The sequence below is a fragment of the Gossypium hirsutum genome, chromosome A08 (assembly GCF_007990345.1).
Source record: "Gossypium hirsutum isolate 1008001.06 chromosome A08, Gossypium_hirsutum_v2.1, whole genome shotgun sequence".
Taxonomy (NCBI): Eukaryota; Viridiplantae; Streptophyta; class Magnoliopsida; order Malvales; family Malvaceae; genus Gossypium; species Gossypium hirsutum.
The window spans coordinates 90,982,738-91,005,836 of NC_053431.1; the positions used below are offsets into that span (position 1 = coordinate 90,982,738).

The following is a 23,099-nucleotide window of genomic DNA, read 5'->3' on the forward strand; positions in this document are numbered from 1 at the left end:
ATAATGGTACCTACTATTATTTTGTTCTTATATTATTATTTTACGATAGTCATTTCAAATTTAATCTATGCTTTATTTAATTTTTTGTAGTTATTTTATTTTATTATTATTTTGACCATTATGCTTAGATATATTTATTCATTCCCGCATTATGCTCAATCGCATATCATATCAAGTGATGTGTTCGTTTTTATATAACTCATTAGAAGAAATTAAAACCAATGTGATATTCTTTATTTTGAGGATTTGATAAATTGTGCCCTTAACTTACGGGGTACAATTTTTCCTTGAACTAAAATAATTGAATATCCCTCCCTTTTTTTTTACAAAATAATTATAAAATAAATAAGATTGTAAGATTTGGGCTATAATTAAACGGAGAGCGTCTTTATTTCGAGCATTTGAGATTTTGTGCCCCAACTTACAGGACATGATTTTTTGTCTTGATCGACTCAAAATGAGAACGCATCCTTATTAAAAATTCAATTTAGATCGGATTTCTTTAAATACCATCAAGTAACATGATGCAAAGAGGGACTGTATTTTAAATTCCATTTGAATTTTTAATTTTCAACATCAAAACATCAAGTAATCAACTAGGTACCAATTTTGGGTGTTAGAAAGTGTTAATCCTTCCTCACACGTAACCGACTCCCGAACCTATTTCCTTAGATTTTGTAGGCCAAAAATCATTGTTTTAGTAAATCTAACCTTTTATGATTAAATTTTGAGGTAATCCAATCACACCTAAATAAAAAGGATTGGTGGCAACTCCATTTTCGTTTTCAAAATAAAGTCAATTTCAAAAAGCAAAAGGTTTCAACAGCTTGGCACTCCACTAGGGACTAATAAAAGAGTCAAGCCACGAGTTGATTACTTTTTGGTCTTTTTTGTCAAAAATTAATAATTTGGTTTAAATTAACGATCTCATCCTTGCTTTTCACCCTTCATACTTTATTTTGGAGGTAAAAATGTTTTCATTATCTTGGGTTATATAATGAGTCAATATGTCTGCTTTATTGGTTCGAGTTTCTCTTGGTATATTTCCGCACATTGCATGGCATAATTGTTCCATTTTGCCCTTCTTAAGTGGGAGTGAAAAGCTATTCCTTCGTGAGGTCTTCACCTCCGTATAGGATAGTGGATCACTTTTGGGATACATCCGTACCTATGGCTTCGTGAGGTCTTCACCTTCGTATAGCCATAGGGAAATGTATTTTCCTAAACTGAACTCCGTCCGTATGAGCCTATAATGGGTGAGGATCGAGGAATCTGCTGGTTAAGGTACCTTTACTTTAGAACCGAACCGCATATAATGAGCCCTAAAGAACCTACTTTAGGTAGAACCATATCAAACCTATAGTGGTCACCTGAGTATATGTTCTATTTACTATTTCTTGTTTTGTATTATTGTAACACCCCTAACCTGTATCCATCGTCGGACTAGGGTTAAGAGGCATTATCGAACATATCAAAACATTTCACAATCAAAAGTTACACATTTTCATATCAAAGTCAAATATTAGCATAAAGTCCTTTCTTAGGTCAACGAGACCCTAAACATGCATTAGGAAGAGGTCGGGACTAAACCAAACACATACAAAATTTTTCGAAACTAAATAAATTTTCTAAGTTACAGAGGTTACACGCCCATGTGAACAGGCCGTGTGCCTCACACGGCAATAAACACGCCCGAGTGTCTAGGCTGTGGCGAAACAGAGCATACATACTAACTTGTCCACACGGTCACAAGACATGTCCGTGTACCAGGCCGTGTGAAAATTAGGGAGGCTACTGGCTTGGGTCACACGGCCAGTTACGCGCCCGTATGTCTAGCCCATGCTCAAAATTGACTTGGCCACGTGACTTGGCACACGCCCGTATGTGTGACCGTGTGGTCTACCCAGGCTTATTTCGAAATAGCCCTCGAACAACACGGCAGAGACACTTGCCCGTGTGGGCAAAAATAGACCATTTACAAGGCCAACTTGCCACCCTAATTTTGGGTCCTCCCTACAAGATCAAAACCAAATCATTTCATACCAAATTCCAACCAATACATAACCAAAACATACATCATTCATGCCATATTATTAACAACCAATCTCATGCTTATACCCATACCAAATCATGCCAATTCATAACCCAAAGTCATAACAAAACATATATTACATAACCTCAATTTACTTCATTCAATCTCATGCCATAATCTTACCAAATTGACCAATTCTCTTTGGCTATCCAAGAACACATCATATTAACAATATTGCATCACATAGATTATATTCCAAAGGCATTTATAAACACAACCAAAACCAAGCCATATCACATGGCGAAATATTCATAACTCAAAAACATATCTTAATTTATCTAGACTATACATGTCATACTTTAATATTTACACTTTCAAAAGGTACCAAAGATAAGTTTGATAGTGTAGTGATGATCCTTGATGATCCCCGAGCTCTCGGTAGCTTCGATATCTATAAAACAGATGAAAAACACACAAAGTAAGCCTTATACAAATAACTTATCACATAATACATTTCTAGAACCAATTCATTCATGTAACTTATGGAAAAATATATTCACATACCCATAAGTCTCATATAGCTCATATAACCATAATTCTCTTACATATATCATATGTACACAATTGTACAAGTACTTACTTTTTATTCTCAATTATGTTATACATTTCAAACGTACCTGAATCGGATATACATTCACATAGTTATTCGTTTCTCGAAGTGCCCATTGAACCGTTTGGAATCATTAAGGATACTCGGATTGCTTGGAAAACTTGTAAACTGCCAACATCCCAGACGTGATCTTACTTGTAATCAAATATCGATGCCACTGTCCTAGACAAGGTCTTATACGAAATCAAATACGATGCCGATGTCCCAGACATGGTCTTACACGTAAATCTCAAATTGATGCTAATGTCCCAGACGTGGTCTTACACGAAATCAAATATCGAAATCCTATGTAATGACATATGTATCCTAACTATTCCTATGGTTCGTACGGGGCCTTCGGATGTTGTTACATTATCGAAACTTTCTCCATTTCACATATTCAGCTTCTATAAGCATTTATCACAATTCAATATCATATAAACATGAATAAATCAATTCAAATGACTTTTAGCGCCATTGCCGGGGACTAAGATATTAGGAACGCTTAATTTTTATTACTTTAGCCATTCTTTATTTTCATTGCAATTTCATTTTTTTTACTAAATTTTCTTTTCTCTACTTCTGGCAGGTTTTTATAGTTTATGATTATAAGAAATCCGTCAGGACCTCTACTTTTTGATAGCGAAATTGAAAGCATAGCTCGCAAAAATCGAAAAGAAATAAGGCAAAGCCTACAATACATAGAGGAAGACCGAGAGGCCGATATCCATACCATAACCGAGGAGATGGATGATAATCAGAATAATCCGTTACCTCCTGTGGTTGCTGTAAATCTAGTAAATCAGGATCTTGCTCCTCGTACTATGTATGATTATGCTAAACCTACTTTAACAGGAACTGAATCGAGTATAGTTAGACCTGCTGTTGCTGCAAATAATTTTGAACTGAAACCTAACACGATTCAAATGATACAACAGTTTGTTCAGTTTGATGGTTTGTAGGACGAGGATCCAAACACTCATTTAGAAAATTTTCTAGAATCTTGTGACACCTTTAAGATCAATGGCATTTCTGACGATGCCATTCGCCTTCGGTTGTTTCCATTCTCATTAAGGAATAAGCCTAAACAGTGGTTGAACTCGTTACCGCGAGGGTCAATCACCAGTTGGGAACAAATGACCAAAAAATTTTTACTTAAATATTTTCCACCGACTAAAACAACTAAATTAAGGAATGATATCTCTTATTTTGTGCAGATAGATCTCGAAACTCTTTATGATGCATGGAAGAGATACAAGGACTTATTGAGAAGGTGCCCTCACCATGGGTTACCTCTATGGCTATAGGTTCAGACTTTTTATAACGGTGTGAACCCTTCAACAAGGCAACTGATCGACGCAGCCATCGGTGGAACTTTAAACAACAAGAAACCTTAAGAGGCTTATGAATTTATTGAAAAGATGTCACTAAATAACTATCTGTGGTAAGTCATGAGAATAAAGCTGACAAAAGCAGCTGGTGTTTTCAACCTCGACGTGGTCGCTATGCTCTCTAACCAGGTAGAACTTTTAAATAAAAAGATTGATGGTTTGTATGGTTCTACTCAGGTACATCCAGTGATGAGGTGTGATTCAAATGGAGGAGGAGTGCACAACACAGATTATCCATCCTTCAACCCTAGCATCGATGAGGAACAAGTCCACTATATGGGTACTAATTCTAGACCTCAAAATAACCCGTAGGTTGGAGGAACCATCCCAATTTCTCATGGGGTGGTCAGGGAAATCAAAGGCCGCAATATCTTCTAGGTTTTCAACAACCACCTTACCAACAAGAGAAGAAATCGAACCTTGAAGAGATGCTTACAAAAAAATTTATCTCAGTGTCGAAAACTCGTTTTTAGAATACCGAAATAGCACTTAAGAATCAACAAGCGTCAATTCAAGGGCTCGAAACTCAAATAGAACAACTTGCGAAGTTGATCTCTGAATGACCACAAGGTGACCTACTAAGTAATACTGAAACTAACCCAATAGAGAAACTTCATGCAATTACTGTACACAATGATGAAGGGCTAGTTGAGGATGAACCGAAACCTAGGCAAGACAATGTGGTGTGTAGCGACGTAAAAATTTTCGCTTTGGTCACTAATTGAGGTGATTATTTGAAATTTGAAAAATCGACTTTCGGTTTTATTAAAAAGAGGGAGTCGCCACCGATCTTTTTTATAGGTGTGATCGGACACCTAATGAATTTATTTCTTAAACAAAAAGATTTATTCTTGAACAAAAACGAAGGCCGAATTTGGGTCTACGTGAAAATCCAGAGAAAAAATAGGGTTCGGGAGTTGGTTACGCACGAGGAAGGTATTAGCACCCTCGCGACGCCCAAAATTGGTATCTTTATTAAACACATGTTGTCTTGATTTTCAAAAATACGAGTTCAACGTAACATTTAATCGTGATCCGATTGAAAAGACGAGAATTTTTAAATTTTGATTTGTTAGAAAGGCATTCCGTTTTGAACACGAGCCGATGTGATTCACCCAACATAGCGATGAAATCAACGACTTAGTGTTAAACCGATACGTTGCCTCATGTATTGAAATTAATTTAGAAAATAAGAATAAGATTCTCGAAGTAATGCAAAGCAAATTGACATGAAATAAAAATAAATAAAAGAAAGAGCTAGAAACATATTGAAGCAAATAATAAATGTGACAATAACCTTAAAAATGATAAAGATGTATGCGATATTAAACGTAATACGAGAATTAAACATGAAATGAAAATGGTGAATGTATATGTATACGCATATAATAATGGTATTAAGAGTATGTACGTAATATATATATAAATAGTAATAGTGTTTGAAATAGACTATATATAGTATTTGAAGTATATACCTAAGATAGTAAAAATTTAACTTGTAATGTTAAAATATATACATAACATATACATATATATGTATAAATATTGAAAAATGTATGTACATAATAATAAAAATAAGAAAATGATACATTTATAATAAGTACATGAAAATATCTATACGTATACGTAAATAATAACAATAATATTAAAAGTAAGTAATAATAGTGAAAATAGTAAGAATAATATGGTATTAAGAGTGTACCTATAAAAAATATAATATTGAGAGTATATACATATGAAAAAAAGCGCTAATATTAATGCTAATAATAAGGATAATATAGAAAATGTATGTATGAAATAGTACAAAAATGTATAACTAATGATATTAAAATATATGCATAATAATAGTATTACAAAGTGTACACATAACATTAAAAAAATATACATATATATACATATATAATAAACATATACTAATAATAATAATAATAATAATAATAATAATAATAATAAGATGCATACGCACCAAATAACCCATAATAATATTAAAATAAAATGATAAGTATCAATAATGAAAAATAGTAAATATAATAATTAATATAACGATATATGAAAATAATACTATATATAAAAAGTATATTTATACCTATATAATAAAATATACGTACTAATATTAATAATAAGTATAATAGGAATAAAATAGATATAACAATATATACATAAGATAGTACAAAACATTAAAACGTATACATACATGACATGGATAAAGATGCACTATTAGAAAGATACATATACATAATATATATAAACATGTATATATATTATAGTATTAAAATATTTACATAGTACGCCTATTAGAAATAATAATGTTAAAAAAACAACTACTAATATTACATAAATATACACATATACATATATATATTTTAAAAAATGTAATAATAATAATAGAATACGCACGTACCATATATACATATAATATAGTTATTAAGAAAATACATACAATACATAATATTAAGAATGAAAATACACCATTAAAAGATATATATATATATACGTACATTCGATAAAGATGTATACACGAAACACATGCTAATGTTAACAATGATGATAGGAGTAGTGAAGATATATAACATGATATGGTATAAAAACAAAAAATATATACATGGAATAGTAAAGAAATATACAATAAATAACATTAAAAATATATATAATATATAAACATATACAATATATACATATATTGGAGATAATAATATGAAAAAGAAAACTATTAGTACAATACATAAATACGTACATGTAGACACATATATAAATATTAAATGAAAATAAATACTAGTACTACTAATAATAAATACAACAATAATAATAATAGTAAATATATATACATATAATAGTAGAAAACGAGACAAAAAAAAACTAAGTATAACAAAATAATAAAGTAATAAACAAAAAGGACTAAAATCGAATTAAAAACAAAGTTTGGGGAAAATCTGAAATAAAAAAAGAAAAGAAATGACCTATTTCAACGCGCACAAAAAGTGGGGGGACTAAAAACGGAATAAACCCCTTCAATTAAAACGCGCAATAGCATTGAGGACCAAATCAGAAATCAAAGTAAATTGTTGGGCCCAATTGAAAATAACGACAAACTCGATTGTAAAACCTTGAAAATACGGAAGGACTATGCGTGCAATTAGACCCTTATACAAGAAAACACGCGGATCCTAACGAGTAGGGTCGGGTCGGTCCGACCCGGGGCTAAAACAGCGCCGTTTCATTTAAACGAGGGGGGACCAAAACGCACCGTTTTGGTCCCTATAAAAGCCAATTTTTTTTTTAAAATTTCATTTGAAATTAGGGGAGGGAAAAAAAAGGGAGAGGGGGAGAGGAGAGGGATTTCTGGCCAGGGGGCACCGGACCGTCGCCGGCGCCAGCGCCGGCCACCGTGAGCTATGGCCGGAAAAGGTAACTTTTATTTTTTTTATTTTATTATATTTTATTATATGTTTATATATATACGTATATATATTCGTATGTATAAGAAAATGAGAAAAAAGAAAAGAAAAAGAAATCTAAAACTCAAAATACGAAGTGTCACCTCCTATGCCCGATTTTGATTCTTGTATTCTGATATTCACTGCTTTTGGTGTTTTTGATAACTGAAATTCATTGCTTGGTATGGCCGAATATCTTGTTTTTACTACTGAAAAAATCCCTCCTTTTTTCAACGTTTCATTCGGGTTTTATAACCCTTTTACATTCATTTTTATATTGTTTCTGTCTTGTCCTCTTTATTGATTGCAGGGGATGGGCATAGGCGGTGGAGACATGACCGGTTGGTGGCCGGTGTTGCAGTGCTGTCAGAGGCAAGTGGCTGGTGACCAGTGGAGTGGTTGGGGGCAGAAGTGTTCAGGTTAGGGTTAGGGTGTAATTGGGATGTTGGGTTTTTGATGGGTTAGTGGGTTTAGGTTGTAAATGGGTTCAAGTATTGGGCTGTTAGTTTAGATTGGGTTTGGTTTGTAATGGGTTGTTGGGGTTTTGGGCTTCTGTTGGGTTAGTTGGGTTTGAATTTTTAGCTTGGGCTTAGGTAGGTTTAGTTAGGCTAAATTTGTTGGGTTTGTAAAAATGTAAATGGGTCATGGGGTTTAATGTAAATGGGCCAAAATTAGCCTAAAACAGCTGCCCGGGCCAAAATTAGCCTATAACAGCTGCCCCTCTTTGCTCATTGTCGTGTAGCGGGGATAGAGCAAAGATATAAAGAAAGGCCAATTTTGGCCGGTCTTGTTGAGTCTTGACTTCCTTTGGAGCTCTTCTTATTCAAGTAGTCTCCTTTCAGTCTACCGCATCTTGTAGCCTTGGTTCAATCCACTGCATCTTCTGACATATGCCTTGTAGCTCAATCTACTCCACGGTAACTTCAAGGATATGAGATTTGTGGCTTCGATCTGCTTCCATGTAGCTTCATAAAGATCAGGTCTACAACTTCAATCCGCTCTTCTACCTCTTCAGTGAGATAAGGTTTGTAGTCTTCTCTTCTACCACTTTAGAAAGGCATGATCTGATATCCTTGATCAGCTCCACTGCAACTTCAGGGAGACAAGACTTGCAACTTTAACTTGCTCCGCTGCAACTTCAGGGAGGCCAAATCTGGTGTCTTCCATCAGCTTCAATCTTTATTCTTACTCGGCATGTGATCCTGAGCTCAACTCATTTCTCGCAATATGGATTGACTCTTTAAAAACAGACATTAAAAACAGAAATTGAAAATAGCTCAGCGCGTGAGCCAAGGCTCAACTCACCTCTCGCAATATGAGTTGATTTTTGACAAACAGAAATTTAAAATACCTCAGCGTGTCCTGAGGCTCAACTCACCTCTCGGAATATGAGTTGATTTAAAAACAGACATTAAAACAGAAATTGAAAGTAGCTCAGCATGTGAGCCAAGGCTCAACTCACTTCTCGCAATATGAGTTGGCTTTTTTTTTAAAACTTAATTTGAAAAGCCAATTTTGAAAGTACCTCGACATGTGACCCGAGGCTCAACTTACCTCTCACAATATAAGTTGATTTTTGAAAAATATAAATTGAAAAAATAGAAATTGAAAATACCTCAGCGTGCCCTGAGGCTCAACTCACCTCTCACAATATGAGTTGATTTTTGAAAAGCATAAATTGAAAAACGGAAATTGGAAATACCTCAGCGTGTCCTGAGGCTCAACTCACCTCTCGCAATATGAGTTGATTTTTTGACAAGCAGAATTTGAAAAGCAGAAATTGAAAATACCTCAGCATGCCCTGAGGCTCAACTCACCTCTCGCAATATGAGTTGATTTTTGGCAAAAAGAAATTGAAAATACCTCAACGTGTCCTGAGGCTCAACTCACCTCTCGCAATATGAGTTGATTTTTTTTGAAAATAGAAATAAAAACATCAAAATACCAAAAGATGTCATCTGGTGGAACTCAAGTGTCTTTTCCATTGATTCAGTACAGCTATCATCACATCCTCTTGCTCTACTGGAGTACCTGTATATGTCATGCATGATGTTATCATGATATGCACATGTTTATCTTAAATGCCTTTATGCCTACATGATTTTGCTATGCGCCTCAGGCATGTTTGTCGCATGTCTTTTTCCGTCACGATTTTTGTGATGATCTGCATTCATTGTTTCAATTCTTGACTTTCTCTTTAGGCCCTGTACCCATCCTCAAGTTTTACAAGTAACTTGCGTTTCTCAGATATCACTCTTTTGCCCCTGGTTGAACTTTGTCCTTGCTTTGAGGCTCTTGTACTTATCAAATTCTCATCCGGGTAATGCTTAACATTTCTTTTGTCTAGAGTATGTCATTTCACTATTTATCATTTAAATAAACCACATAATGAGATGTATGAAAATAGTCAGGTAGGGACAAATGAATACCTTACATTTATTTATTTCAAAAGTAACAAACAAAGAAAGTTGACCAAGAAGAGTTTAAAGCGTCATGAAAAGAAGGGGATTATATTCAATGGATACAAATGCTCAGATTTTCAACGTATGAACTCTTCCACGTTTCTTAATCAAGAATCTTTTCGAGCATGGTTTCTTGCGTCGAAGATTTCGAGCTTTCAGAAATGTTTCAAATACTGTAGTCTCGCTGTTTGACCCACCGTTCAAAACGCCTTGCTTTTTAAGCCCGGGTTTGCTTCATTAGAATGCCCTTTCGGGTTTTCATTCTAATCTTTCATGTTAATCGAGATGCCTTTTTCGGGTTTTCACCTTGATACCTTTTCTTTTTAAGTTGCCCTTTTCGGGTTTTCATCTTGATTTTTTTCAAGCATAATATTTCTTCATAGCATCTGAGTTCACTGGATTCGATAACTCCTTCCCATCCATCTCAGTGAGAATCAAAGCTCCACCCGAGAATGCCTTCTTTACGACATATAGTCCTTCCCAATTTAGTGCCCATTTTCCTCGGAAGTCTTTTCGTATTGGGAGAATCTTTCTTAGCATGAGTTCTCCTTCATGGAATTCTCTTGGCCGTACTTTCTTGTCATGGGCCGCGATCATTCTCTTCTGGTACATCTGTCCGTGACAAATTACCTTTAGACGTTTTTCCTCGATGAGGTTTAACTGGTCATATCGAGCTCGATCTGCTTCCTCTAATTTTGACTCCATTAAGACTCGTAGAGAAGGGATCTCAACTTCGATAGGTAGCACAGCTTCCATTCCATAGACTAAAGAGAAAGGAGTTGCCCCCGTAGATGTCCGTACCAATGTACGATATGCGTACAAAGCAAATGGTAGCTTCTCGTGCCAGTCTTTATATGTCCATTAAAACTTGCAAATTGCAGTCTTCGTCACGTTGGCAAACGAAGCGGCTTCTATCCATTTTGTGAAGTAATCAATAACCACAAATATGAATCGGTGTCCATTAGAAGCTTTTGGAGAAATTGGCCCTATGACATCCATGCCCCACATAGAAAAAGACCACGGATAAGTCATGACATGAAGGGGCAAAGGGGTACATGAATCTTATCGCCATAAATCTGACATTTGTGGCATTTTCATGCAAAACTAATGCAGTCACTTTCCAGCGTCAGCCAGTAATAACCGAGTCTCATAATCTTCCTAGCCATAGTGAAACCATTGGCATGTGTCCCACAAATTCCCTCATGGACATCTTCAAGTATTTTTCTGGCTTCAACAACATCCACGCATCTCAAGAGCACTTGATCTTTTCCTTTTTTGTACAAGATGTCCCCATCGAGAACAAATCCCACTGACATTTTTTTGATTGTTCTTTTGTCGTTCTCATTTGCTTGTTCGGGATACTTTTGATTCTTGACATATTCTAAGATATTGTAGAACCATTGCTGTCCGTCTGTCTCTTTCTCAATGCTACAACAGTGTGCAGGGACCTCGTATATGCTCATTTTGAGGGGCATTATTTCTGCTTCTCTACTTACTTTGAACATTGAAGCCAAAGTGGCCAGGGCATCAGCCAATTGGTTTTCTTCTCATGGGAAGTAATGAAAAGTTATTTCTTTGAATTCTTTGATCAATTCAGCCACTAGATCACTGTACTTAATCAATTTCGGATCTCTCACTTCTCAATCTCCACGGATTTGGTAAATCACCAACGCTGAGTCTCCATATTGTAACACCCCGAACCCGAGACCGTCACCGGAGTCGAACACGAGGTGTTAACAAACTTTAAACCACTTATAAAAAAAATTTCCTAGACACTATCAATCTGTGTACTAGTCGCTTTAAAAATCATATCTTGAGTTCAGAAACTCTAAATCCAGTTCCGTAAATTTTCCCTGAAACTATACTCATATGGCCATCCACATATTTTTTTCTAGAATTTTTTGTTGGACCAATTAGTACAGTTTATTAGTCAAAGTCTCCCATGTTACAGGGATCGACTACACTGACTTTTTCACATTACGACTTGGATATCTCCCTGTACAGGGCTTCAATACTGATGTCGTTTGTTTCTATAGAAACTAGACTCAAAGAGGAATCTATACATATATGGAATGACTCCTAATTATCTCTGGTTAATTTATAATGAATTTCCAAAGTCGAAACAGGGAATCCAGAAACCGCTCTGGCCCTGTCTCACGAGAACCTGAATATCTCTTAACATACTGTCCATATGATCATTTCGTTACTTTCCTATGAAAATAGATTCATCAAGGTTCGTTTACATAATTTATTCACTATTTAATTCCATTCCTACTATTTTTAGTGATTTTCCAAATCTACATCACTGCTGCTGTCAGCATCTGCCTTTAAGGTAGACTTTACCTATTTCATAGTTTCCATGATTCAACTAGCCCTTTTAGCATAAATAGCACAATTTATGATAGTGATTAACCATTCCCATGGCCAATCCTTGTTAAGCATATCCACACCTCTTAATAACCATATCCATACCAAATGATTATAACATTATACTCAAACATATATAAGCCATTTTCGCATGGCTAACCAAAATTATACAAGTCCAAAGGGTCCATGACCCACAACAAACGGGTAGTCCTATACATGGCTAACCGGATATAGCTACTCATTCAAATGCCTTCGGGACATAGCCCGGTTATAGTAACTCGCACAAATGCCTTCGGGCTTAGCCCGGAATTAGTATCTCGCACAAATGCCTTCGGGACTTAACCCGGATTTAGTATCTCGCACAAATGCCTTCGGATCTTAGTCCGGATATGGTCACTTAGCACAAAGCCTTCGGGACTTAGCCCGGACATCATTCAAATAACCATGCACATTTAACAATAAATCATGGCACATTCGTATTTCATTTTCGTTAGCAAAACTCAAACACAAGACACTTATCATTCTTGCGATTTCGGCTCAATAGCCACACACAAAGAGCATGATTTTGATTTGCTTAAAACATGATCTAATCAAATCATAATTTAAGCTCTTTTACTCAAGAACTTACCTCGGATGTTGTCGAACGATTCCGATGGCTACTCGACCACTTTTTCCTTTCCCTTATCCAACTGTGGTCCCCTAAGCTCTTGAGCTAATTCAAACAAATTTAACTCATTAAAGTCTCATTTTGCTAGCTTATGGCCGAATATGACAAGGAGTTTGATTATGGCCACCCTTTTAGCTCAAATACACAATGGTCATACGCAGTTTTTAATCACACCAAGCAATTTAATACAATTCATTCGAACATCAAAAGAGAAGCTCAAGGTACTTAGCCCATATATACATTAGACATTAGAGTCACATGTGTACGAAATCACGAATCGAATTCAACATACTAGCTAATATTTCCCCTTAGCCGAATTTTCTAAGTCAAGCTAAAGCCATCAATAGGCTACCTATGGCCGAACATACACATAGCTTGTGTACTTATTCATGTGGCCGAACATACATGTCTATGTTGGGGCCGATTGCAACACTTAATACATTCTACAAGTATGGTTACTTGTATTGACTAAACACCATTTTGTTTCAAGTTCAAAACTTGGCTAATACACACATATATACACTAGTAAAGCATCCTCTCCCTTTCCATCAATTTAACACATGCATTACTCATTAATATACAAAAATTATATTCGGCCTTAGCACACAACTTGCTAGCCGATTCTTCTCCATCTAGCAACCAATGCACATATGTGCTCACTCAAAAATGCTAAAAAGAAGATTCAAGAATCATCAATCCACCATCACATGCATCATTAACAAGCTTCATATTTAGCATGCAATGGCATTAACACAAAATCCACCTAGGCCGAATATCATCCCCATGACATATCAAAGATTTGAACCATGAGCTAATTAGAACTCAAGTTAGCAACTAAAAACATGCATGAATCTCATGGCACAACCTCAAACATACCTTAATCTAGATACAAGTATGGCCAAACCTCCTCCTAATCCTCTTCCAAACCAAACATGAAGCAAGAACTCCTTCCTCCTTCCTTAGAATTTTCGGCCAAATGAAGATAAAAAATTTTAAACAAAATTTTTTTCTTTTCTTTTCTTTAACTCAGGGCAAAAGGGGGGCATGGATGAGACCATTCTTTTTTTTTCATCACTCCTCCCTTTCATTATTTAATTACCATGCTCATTATTTTATTGTTTCCACCCATGATGCACCAACACAACATGTCTATGACATGTCTTGCCCATCACACTTGGTCTACCATGCTTGTCATGGCCGGCCACTACTAATAGGGGGGAAAATTGACATGCAAGTCCCCCCTTTTTCAACATGCACTAATAGGTCCTTATGTTTTGATCTATCACATTTCAAAAATGTCGCACATAAGTCCTATTGACTAAATTCACATGCCATTTACTAAATCGAAGCTTAAAAATTTTCACACATTTATTTTAGACCAGAAATATCATATTCAAATAATTTGGTGACTCGGTTTAGTGGTCCCGAAACCACTTCCCGACTAGGGTAAATTTTGGGCTGTCACAACTCTCCCCCACTTAAGAAATTTTCGTCCCCGAAAATCTTACTGGTAAATAGGTTTGGGTATCGTTCTTTCATCGAGCTCTCGGTTTCCCAAGTAGCTTCCTCGATCCCGTGTTTGAGCCATAACACCTTAACTAACGGAACCCTTTTGTTTCGCAACTCTTTCACTTCACGAGCTAGGATACGAATCGGTTCTTCTTCATAACTCAAGTCAGATTGAATTTCAACTTCTGAGGGATTAATCACATGTGACGGATCGGATCTATAACGTCGAAGCATTGAAACATGAAAGACATCGTGAATCTTTTCAAGTTCAGGGGCAAAATCAATCTATACGCAACCGGACCAACTCGTTCGGAAATTTCGTACGGCCCAATGAATCTCGGGCTCAACTTGCCCTTACGGTCAAATCTGAGTACCTTTTTCCAAGGCGAAACTTTAAGAAACACTTTATCTCCCACCTGATATTCAATGTCTTTTCGTTTCAAATCCGCATACGATTTTTGACAATCTGTGGCTGCCTTCAGACTTTCACGGATTACTTTTACTTTCTGTTCGGCATCTTTAATCAAATCAACTCTGAAAATTTTACTTTCACCGAGCTCGGTCCAAAACAATGGTGTACGGCATTTACGACCGTACAAAGCCTCGTAAGGTGCCATCTTAATACTTGATTGAAAACTATTGTTGTAAGCGAATTCAATCAAAGGTAAATACCGTTCCCATGAACTACTGAACTCGAGGATGCAACATCTCAACATATCCTCAAGTATCTGAATTATCCGCTCGGATTGACCATCGGTTTGGGGGTGAAAAGCAGTGCTAAAATGCAGCTTGGTACCCAAAGCTTCTTGCAATTTCTTCCAAAATCGTGAGGTGAATCTCGGATCTCTATCCGACACGATAGAAATAGGTACCCCGTGTAATCTCACAATCTGAGAAACGTACAATTCAGCTAGTTTATCCAATGAAAAATCCGTACGCACGGGGATAAAGTGAGCCGACTTAGTCAGTCTATCGACAACAACCCAAATCGCATCTTTCTTACTTGCTGACAATGACAGTCCGGACACAAAGTCCATTGTGACTCGATCCCATTTCCACTCAGGTATCATGATCGGCTGAAGTAATCCTGAAGGCACTTGATGTTCTGCTTTCACTTGTTGACATATTAAACATCTCGAAACAAAGTCGGAGATGTCTCGTTTCATACCATGCCACCAAAACTGACGTTTCAAATCGTTGTACATTTTCGTACTCCCCGGGTGAATTGACATTCGGCTACAATGGCCTTCGTTCAGAATCATTGAAATGAGTTCCGAATTCCTTGGAACACACAAACGACTTCTGAACCTCAAACAATCATCATCATCAATTTGAAACTCCGATTCCTTGTTCGGAACACACTCAGCCCGTTTTGCAACCAATTCATCATCAACTTTCTGGGCTTCACGAATTTGATGAATCAATAATGGTTTAGCTTTTAATTCAGCTACTAACACATTGTCGGGTAGAACAGACAAGTGCACATTCATCGCTCGTAAAGCAAACAATGATTTTCGGCTTAAGGCGTCCGCAACCACATTAGCCTTTCCCGGGTGGTAATCAATGACAAGCTCGTAATCTTTCAACAACTCAAGCCAACGTCTTTGTCGTAGATTTAAGTCTCTTTGAGTCATCAAATATTTGAGACTTTTGTGATCCGAAAATACATGGCACTTTTCACCAAATAAGTAATGTCGCCATATTTTTAAAGCAAATACGATGGCAGCTAGTTCAAGATCATGGGTCGGATAATTTTTCTCATGTGGCTTTAATTGTCTCGACGCATAGGCCACCACTCGACCTTCTTGCATCAATACGCAACCCAACCCAAGTAGGGATGCGTCACTATAAATGACAAACTCTTTGCCTGATTCGGGTTGCACTAAAATTGGAGCTTCAGTCAAATAAGTTTTCAGTTGATCGAAACTTTTCTGACATTTCTCCGTCCATTCGAACTTAACATCCTTTTGAAGTAGCTTCGTCATTGGTGTGGCTATCATCGAAAAACCTTTGACAAATCGTTGGTAATAACCGGCGAGTCCCAAAAAGCTCCGAACCTCAGTAATATTTCTCGGAGGTTTCCAGTTAAGTATGGCTGAAATTTTGTTCGGGTCAACTCGAATACCCGATGCGGATACCACATGACCCAAGAAGCTAACCTCTCTTAACCAGAACTCACACTTACTGAACTTAGCATATAACTGCTTATCCCGCAAAATTTGCAACACTAGTCTCAGGTGCTCAGCATGTTCGGTCTCATCTCTTGAATAGACCAAGATGTCATCAACGAACACAACTATGAACCGATCCAAAATACCGCAGGGGCATTAGTGAGCCCAAACGGCATCACTAAGAATTCGTAGTGACCATATCTCGTTCTGAAGGCAGTTTTGGGTATGTCCGAATCTCGAATTCGCAATTGATAATAGCCCGATCTCAAATCTATTTTTGAGAACACTGAGGCTCCTTTTAGTTGATCAAACAAATCATCAATACGCGGTAACGGATATTTATTCTTTATCGTCACTTTATTCAGTTGACGATAGTCAATGCACAACCTCATGGTTCCGTCCTTCTTTTTCACGAACAATACTGGTGCACCCTAAGGTGAGAAACTTGGTCGAGCAAAACCTCTATCCGTCAATTCTTGCAACTGAGCTTTCAACTCTTTTAACTCGGTTGGTGCCATACGATACGGAGCTATCAAAATCGGCGTAGTCCCAGGTACAAGCTCAATACCAAACTCTATCTCCCGAACAGGTGGTAAACCCGGTAATTCTTCAGGAAAAACATCCGGGTATTCACAAACCACCGGCACAGATTCGGGTTCCTTTTCTAATTCTTTGTCATCAAGTACATACGCAAGGTATGCTTCGCACCCTTTTCTTACATATTTCTGGGCCAACATTGAGGATATTATAGCTGACAACCCCTTTAAGTCCTTAGACTCAACTCGGATCATCTCGTTATTTGCGCACCTCAAATCAATAGTCTTGCTTTTGCAATTCACAACCGCATCATGCGTGGTCAACCAATCCAAGCCAAGAATAACATCAAATTCATCAAACGGCAAAAGCATCAAGTCCGTCGGAAAACAGGAATCTCGAATTACTAGGGGGCATTTCTTACACACTTTGTCGACAAGCACGTAACGACCCAAGGGATTTGACACCCTAATTACGAACTCAGTAGACTCAATAGGTAAAGTCTTACTGGATGCTAAGGTTTCACATATGTAAGAATGAGTAGAACCGGGGTCAATCAAAGCAATTACATTAGTATCAAAGAGAGTAAAAGTACCGGTAATAACATCAGGCGAAGAAGCATCCTCGCGGGCACGTATAGCATAAGCTCTAGCAGGCGCACGAGCCTCGGATCTGGTCATAGCATCTCTAGATCCTCTCTGACCACCACTAGCATTGCCCGTATTTCCAGATGGTCTACCTCGAGCAGTGGTAGCACCCGGTTTCCCACTCTGATTTACATTCTGTTCAGACAACCTCGGGCAATCTTTAATGAAGTGGTCAACTGATCCGCACTTGTAACAGGAGCGGTCAGGGAATCTACAACTCCCCGAATGCCATTTACAGCAATATCGACATTTCGTTCTGTCTCGACGTTCATTCCCAACACTGGCGACCGAAGTGCCTCGTGTACCCACAGGGGGTCGATCACGATCTCGTCTAAAAAGGCCCGAAGTGCCTCTAGACCGGCCCACATCATCTCGAAATTTCTTCGATGCCTGTTGAAGAGACTTTCCCGAGGATCTTTTACGAAACTCTCCAGTTCCCACATCAACTTTTTGTTTTTCTTTTCTAAGCTCTTCGGCTTTACAAGCTCGCTCGACAAGTACTACGAACTCTCGTATTTCAAGAATGCCAACGAACATTTTTATATCTTCATTCAGCGCATCCTCGAAGCGTTTACACATGATAGCCTCAGACGAAACACATTCCCGAGCGTATCTACTAAGTCTAATAAATTTTCGCTCGTAATCAGTTACTGACATAGAACCTTGCTTAAGCTCAAGAAATTCCTTCCGTTTTTGATCAACAAATCTCTGACTGATATACTTTTTCCGAAACTCAGTTTGGAAAAACTCCCAAGTTACTTGCTCTCGGGGCACAACAGAAGTCAGAGTACTCCACCAATAGTAGGCAGAATCGCGTAGCAAGGAGATAGTACACTTTACGCATTCATCGGGTGTACAAGATAGCTCATCGAGTACCCGGATAGTGTTGTCCAACCAAAATTCAGCTTGCTCGGCATCGTCGCTATCCGTAGCTTTAAATTCAGTAGCCCCATGTTTTCGGATTCTGTCAACTGGGGGCTTATTTGACCTTATTTGGTCAGTTTCTGGAGGTATTGTAGGTGCGGGGGTGGTATTAGTCGGGAATGGAGGTTGTGGAACAGCCGTATTAGCTTGAATGTATTGGTTAAACCAATCATTCATCACGCTATAGAAAGCTTGTCTAGCTTCATCATTCGGGTTACTAGCATTAGGTTGAGAGTTCGCCGGCGCTGTTCCTTGTGCGGGAGCAGGCGCTACACTCTCAAGATCATCAGCTACCGCTCGGTCGGGATCGGGATCCATTACTATAAATAAACACATTTGCAAATGTCAGAAATCACCACACTATCAAATAATCACATAAAATGGCATGTATAGCTAGACCCAACGCATTACGGTAGTCCTAGAATCGACTAAACCTTAGCTCTGATACCAATCAAATGTAACACCCCGAACCCGAGACCGTCACCGGAGTCGAACACGAGGTGTTAACAAACTTTAAACCACTTATAAAAAAAATTACCCAGACACTGCCAATCTGCGTACTAGTCACTTTAAAAATCATATATTGAGTTCAGAAACTCGAAATCCAGTTCCGTAAATTTTCCCTGAAACTATACTCATATGCCCATCCACATATTTTTTTCTAGAATTTTTGGTTGGGCCAATTAGTACAGTTTATTAGTAAAAGTATCCCATGTTACAGGGATCGACTACACTGACCTTTACGCATTACAACTTGGATATCTCTCTGTACAGGGCTTCAATACTGATGTCGTTTGTTTCTATAGAAACTAGACTCAAAGGGGAATCTATACATATATGGAATGACTCCTAATTATCTCTGGTTAATTTATAATGAATTTCTAAAGTCGAAACAGGGAATCCAGAAACCGTTCTGGCCCTATCTCACGAGAACCTAAATATCTCTTAACATACTGTCCATATGATTGTTTCGTTACTTTCCTATGAAAATAGATTCATCAAGGTTCGTTTACATAGTTTATTCACTATTTAATTCCATTCCTACTATTTTTAGTGATTTTCCAAATCTACATCACTGCTGCTGTCAGCATCTGCCTTTAAGGTAGACTTTACCTATTTCATAGTTTCCATGATTCAACTAGCCCTTTTAGCATAAATAGCACAATTTATGATAGTGATTAACCATTCCCATGGCCAATCCTTGTTAAGCATATCCACACCTCTCAATAACCATATCCATACCAAATGATTATAACATTATACTCAAACATATATAAGCCATTTTCGCATGGCTAACCAAAATTATACAAGTCCAAAGGGTCCATGACCCACAACAAACGGGTAGTCCAATACATGCCATTTCAAAGTTCAACCAAATTTGTACCAAAAAGGGGGGGGGGCTTTGATAGTGTGGTCGACTTCGACTTCAAAATCCCGAGTCCGATAGCTGGAGAACCAAAATCTATAAAACAGAGAATCAAGGAGACGGAGTAAGCAATTTATGCTTAGTAAGTTTTGAGCAAGGGATTCCAGCACAACAAAAGTATAGCATTCATGTAGCTAAACGGATAATTTCATATGCACAAATTTTCAATATCATACTTACTTCACATTACCAACTCTTTTATTCATACACAAAGATCAACTTAGCCAAAGGCCGGTAGTTCATTTATCAACTGAGCGAATACTTATTTGTAAGGGCTCAACTAATTCAAAGTACATACGAAACATACCTCAATGTTGGGATGTTTCAAGCGTATTAACTGAAATTTTTACAGCAAGATCATTCATTCCCAAATCACGTACCTTCGGAATTTAACCGAATATAGCTACTCGTTCAAATGCCTTCGGGACATAGCCCGGTTATAGTAACTCGCACAAATGCCTTCGGGCTTAGCCCGAAATTAGTATCTCGCACAAATGCCTTCGGGACTTAACCCGGATTTAGTATCTCGCACAAATGCCTTCGGATCTTAGTCCGGATATGGTCACTTAGCACAAAGCCTTCGGGACTTAGCCCGGACATCATTCAAATAACCATGCACATTTAACAATAAATCATGGCACATTCGTATTTCATTTTCGTTAGCAAAACTCAAACACAAGACACTTATCATTCTTGCGATTTCGGCTCAATAGCCACACACAAAGAGCATGATTTTGATTTGCTTAAAACATGATCTAATCAAATCATAATTTAAGCTCTTTTACTCAAGAACTTACCTCGGATGTTGTCGAACGATTCCGATGGCTACTCGACCACTTTTTCCTTTCCCTTATCCAACTGTGGTCCTCTAAGCTCTTGAGCTAATTCAAACAAATTTAACTCATTAAAGTCTCATTTTGCTAGCTTATGGCCGAATATGACAAGGAGTTTGATAGGTCATATGGCCACCCTTTTAGCTCAAATACACAATGGTCATACGCATTTTTTAATCACATCAAGCAATTTAATACAATTCATTCGAACATCAAAAGAGAAGCTCAAGGTACTTAGCCCATATATACATTAGACATTAGAGTCACATGTGTACAAAATCACGAATCGAATTCAACATACTAGCTAATATTTCCCCTTAGCCGAATTTTCTAAGTCAAGCTAAAGCCATCAATAGGCTACCTATGGCCGAACATACACATAGCTTATGTACTTATTCATGTGGCCGAACATACATGTCTATGTTGGGGCCGATTGCAACACTTAATACATTCTACAAGTATGGTTACTTGTATTGACTAAACACCATTTTGTTTCAAGTTCAAAACTTGGCTAATACACACATATATACACTAGTAAAGCATCCTCTCCCTTTCCATCAATTTAACACATGCATTACTCATTAATATACAAAAATTATATTCGGCCTTAGCACACAACTTGCTAGTCGATTCTTCTCCATCTAGCAACCAATGCACATATGTGCTCACTCAAAAATTCTAAAAAGAAGATTCAAGAATCATCAATCCACCATCACATGCATCATTAACAAGCTTCATATTTAGCATGCAATGGCATTAACACAAAATCCACCTAGGCCGAATATCATCCCCATGACATAGCAAAGATTTGAACCATGGGCTAATTAGAACTCAAGTTAGCAACTAAAAACATGCATGAATCTCATGGCACAACCTCAAACATACCTTAATCTAGATACAAGTATGGCCAAACCACCTCCTAATCCTCTTCCAAACCAAACATGAAGCAAGAACTCCTTCCTCCTTCCTTAGAATTTTCGGCCAAATGAAGATAAAAAATTTTAAACAAAATTTTTTTCTTTTCTTTTCTTTAACTCAGGGCAAAAGGGGGGGCATGGATGAGACCATTCTTTTTTTTTCATCACTCCTCCCTTTCATTATTTAATTACCATGCTCATTATTTTATTGTTTCCACCCATGATGCACCAACACAACATATCTATGACATGTCTTGCCCATCACACTTGGTCTACCATGCTTGTCATGTCCGGCCACTACTAATAGGGGGGAAAAATTGACATGCAAGTCCCCCCTTTTTCAACATGCACTAATAGGTCCTTATGTTTTGATCTATCACATTTCAAAAATGTCGCACATAAGTCCTATTGACTAAATTCACATGCCATTTACTAAATCGAAGCTTAAAAATTTCCACACATTTATTTTAGACCATAAATATCATATTCAAATAATTTGGTGACTCGGTTTAGTGGTCCCGAAACCACTTCCCGACTACGGTAAATTTTGGGCTGTCACACATATACCTCTAAAGTTTTGATGTTTCGTTCCATAGCTGCACGAAGTCCCATGATACAGGCTCATATTCCGCTATGTTATTGGTATAGAAGAAATTCAGCCTGGCAGTGAACGAATAATGGTTCCCTTCTGGTGATACTAAGACTGCTCCAATCCTATGCCCCAATGCGTTCGATGCACCATCAAAGCTCATCTTCCGTGACTTCTCTTTTGGTAACTCGTACTCTTTTTCTATAATGCACATTTAGTCTTCATCCGGAAAATCAAATTTCAATGGCTCGTATTCATCCATTGTTTGAGTTGCTAAGAAGTCAGCTATTGCGCTTTCTTTTATCGACTTTTGGCTCACATAGACAATGTCGTATTCTGATAGTAAGATCTGCCATCGTGCCATTCTTCCTAAGAGTGTAGGTGATTACATCATGTACTTTATTGGGTCCAGCTTTGAAATTAGCCATGTCGTATGATACAACATATATTGCCTGAGTCTCCGAGCTACCCAAACCAGAGCGCAATAGTATTTTTCAATGGACGAATACTTTGCCTCATATTCAGTGAACTTTTTGCTGAGGTAGTA

At 37.4% G+C, this 23,099-nt stretch overlaps 1 non-coding gene across 1 annotated transcript; it reads right to left on the reverse strand.

Annotated features, from left to right (window-relative positions):
- Nucleotides 1–3,865: 3,865 nt before the first annotated feature.
- Nucleotides 3,866–3,972, reverse strand: LOC121205253 (small nucleolar RNA R71). Its single transcript, XR_005900338.1, has one exon. It is a non-coding gene; the product is annotated as a small nucleolar RNA R71 (small nucleolar RNA).
- Between the last annotated feature and the right edge of the window lie 19,127 nt (nt 3,973–23,099).